Source organism: Podarcis liolepis (genome assembly GCF_965112155.1).
Source record: "Podarcis liolepis genome assembly, chromosome: Z".
Classification (NCBI taxonomy): domain Eukaryota; kingdom Metazoa; phylum Chordata; class Lepidosauria; order Squamata; family Lacertidae; genus Podarcis; species Podarcis liolepis.
Genome location: NC_139570.1, coordinates 19,777,535 through 19,780,413, shown reverse-complemented (window position 1 = coordinate 19,780,413; position 2,879 = coordinate 19,777,535).

Sequence of the window (2,879 nt, the reverse complement as noted above, 5' to 3'; positions counted from 1 at the left end):
GGGGGAAAAAGAAACAAAGCCAACTTCCTTAAATTCTGCACTCCTTGAGTTGGGAATCTCTCTGCTGGCTGAGCAACTTACCAGTTTTGTTTTTCTGCTATGGGCCTTTCTCAGTAGCTGCCTTTTGTACCAGTAGGAATAGGAATAGCACATGGAGGACACTTCTGCTAGAATTCAAGTGAATGTCTTAAGTGAAGAAACTGTGCCCAACCACCTCACTGCCTGTACAAAATAGCTTTTTTTGGCTACAAACAAAGGATTCTGTGTATGTGCAGATGAGGTATGAATGTAAGCCATTCACCAGGAGTACCTTCTTATGGGTCCTACCAGCACAGTGGGACTTCTTCCTCTCATGTTGCTGTTCTTGGCCAGGACAAAGTTGGATATCAAGGGCTGCTATTTCTGGTGACACAGGAAGTCATTACCTGCCATTGCACGAGCCCCTCAAGTAGCATCTAAAGACCCACTTTTTCTGTCCCTGAATTGAATGCAAACTTCCTGCCACCCAGCCCACATTGGATTTGCATCCATGCTTCAGTTGTTAATCATGGCTAACAATGCAACACTTATTTTCAGATGCAGACTCCTTGCCTATGTCTTCAGTTCACGCAGTTCAGTCTTTTTTTTAAAAAAAAAGTTTTGTGCATGTTTCTGTTTCTGTGAAATTAGCTTCACAATGTATTTGAGAGTAAATGCCTGAAAATATTTTATATGTTTTTAATCTCAGGCAGAGGGAGATGTTGAAAGAGCTGAAAGAGGTAGTAGAAGGTCTGCTGTGGTTTCACATATTTCCACTGCTGAATCTGGCAAGATCTGGGCCAAATCCATTTCCTGTATCTGGAACACCTTTTTGTCAAATAGGGGTTGGCAACCGGCTTCAGCTAGCTAGGCCAGTGGACTTTTTTTTTCCTGGGAAAAGGAAAGCAGCTCCCCTCTGCACATGATCTGAGGTATGACCAGAATCAGGTACACAGGGTCACTGCTATAACTGACCTTTGACATCCCAAACTGAAGAGAGAGAGACCCATTAAGCAGCTGTGAAAACCTGGTCTCTGTATTAGTAAACAGGAAGTGATGCTGTACTTCCCTGGTGGCATTTTTGGAGCTTGGTGGCTTTCCCTTCATGCATCAAAGTAAGATAAGCTGCTAGATTCCTCCAGGAGTGCCAAAAATAAAGATCTAAAGCTGAGTTCTGCATAGAAGTGATGTATTTTGGACAGTACTGCTGCAGCGGAAAGTGAGGGAGGATGGGGAGACTTGTGTCATTTAATGCTTCTCCGGGAAAACACAAATCCAGGGCAAGAGTATAGATTGTAGCCTAGCCTCCTGTGGTCTTCAAGTACCATACAAGTTGGTCACCAGCAAAGTGTCCACAGCTGGTTGTTTCCATTACCCTACCAACCCTACCAGCTGGAAACAACCAGCTCTGGACACTTTGCTGGTGACCAACTTGTATGGTACTTGAAGACCACAGGAGGCTAGTACTTGTACCACATCATTGCTGTTGGTACGGCTGGGTCGACTGTGACCCTCAATATACCGTATTTTTTCGCTCTATAGGACACACTTTTCCCCCTCCAAAAATTAAGGGGAAATGTGTGTGCATCCTATGGAGCGAACGCAGGCTCCTTGGCTTCAGCGATAGCAACGCGAAGCCTCTGAAGCACAGAGGGAGTGCTCCCTCCGCGCTTTGGAGGCTTCGCATTGCTTTCGCTGGCGCCTGGAGAGCGAGAGGGGTCGGTGCGCACCGACCCCTTTCGCTCTCCAGGCTTCAGGGATGGCTGCCTGAAGCCTTTGGAGCACAGCGCGAGTTCCCGCTGCTCTCCGCAGGCTTCGGGTTCCTTTCGCTGAAACCAGGAGAGCAAGACTCTCCTGGCTTCAGCAGAGAGGGAGAGCTGCGCAGCGCCCCTTCAGCCAAGCGGGAGGAGAAATGGAAGGGGCTCCGTTTCTCCTGCCGCTTCGCTGAAGGGGCGCTGAGCAGAGAGGGGGAGATTTCCCCCCCTTGTTCTCCCCTTAAACAAGGTGCTTCATATGGTCGGGTGCATCCTATAGAGCGAAAAATACAATAACTGCTGGACTCCTAACTCCAATCACCTCTGACTGTTGGTTATGCTGGCTGGGGCTGGTGGGAGTTGTAGTTCAACAACATCTAGAGGGTGTAGGTTCCTCAGCCCTTTGTGGGGCTTCCTCAGTGACCTAAAATGGTTCTAATTCCTCTATGAACTTTTTATTTGACGTTTGTTAGCATACAGGACCATTCAGGTTTGGGGGAGTGAGCAGGGCAACACACATAATTTCCCTGCTTGTGTTAGCTCTTTTAAAAAGTGTGGAACATCATGATCAAGCTGATTGTGATGCAGTAGCCCAATACGGAGGCACCTTTTCATGCAAACACACCATCTTTCTGTGAATCTTTCTGAGTCATAAACCTCACCACCAGCCATACGTGCTCCTGAGGCCTGTTGCCTAGAAGCTGGTGACTTTCTGAAGTGGAACCTGGTTTTGCAGCAAGAAAAGAAGGTTGAAAGGCAAATGCCAAGTGTGTTTGCTCCAAGATGCAGATCTAGAGCGGTGCTTTCTGCTGTTGCCCAGGCGCTTCCCTGCACACATTTTTGCAAACAGGGAAATTATAACATCAGAAACGGCTGATGTAGTTTGTACTCTCTTTCAGCCTCAGCCCTCTGCCGATCTATGCATTTGGTGTTTTGAATAAGAATAGCTTGCCTTCAACTGTGGCATTTCTGGTCATATTTTGAAACCAGCATTTTCTGCATATCTCTCTCTCTGCTAATAAAAAAAAGTGGCATTTCTTTTCAGATCAGCTGGCTTGTGGCTTAATATTCTATTCTGGCCACAGTGATCCATGCGACAGTCATCTC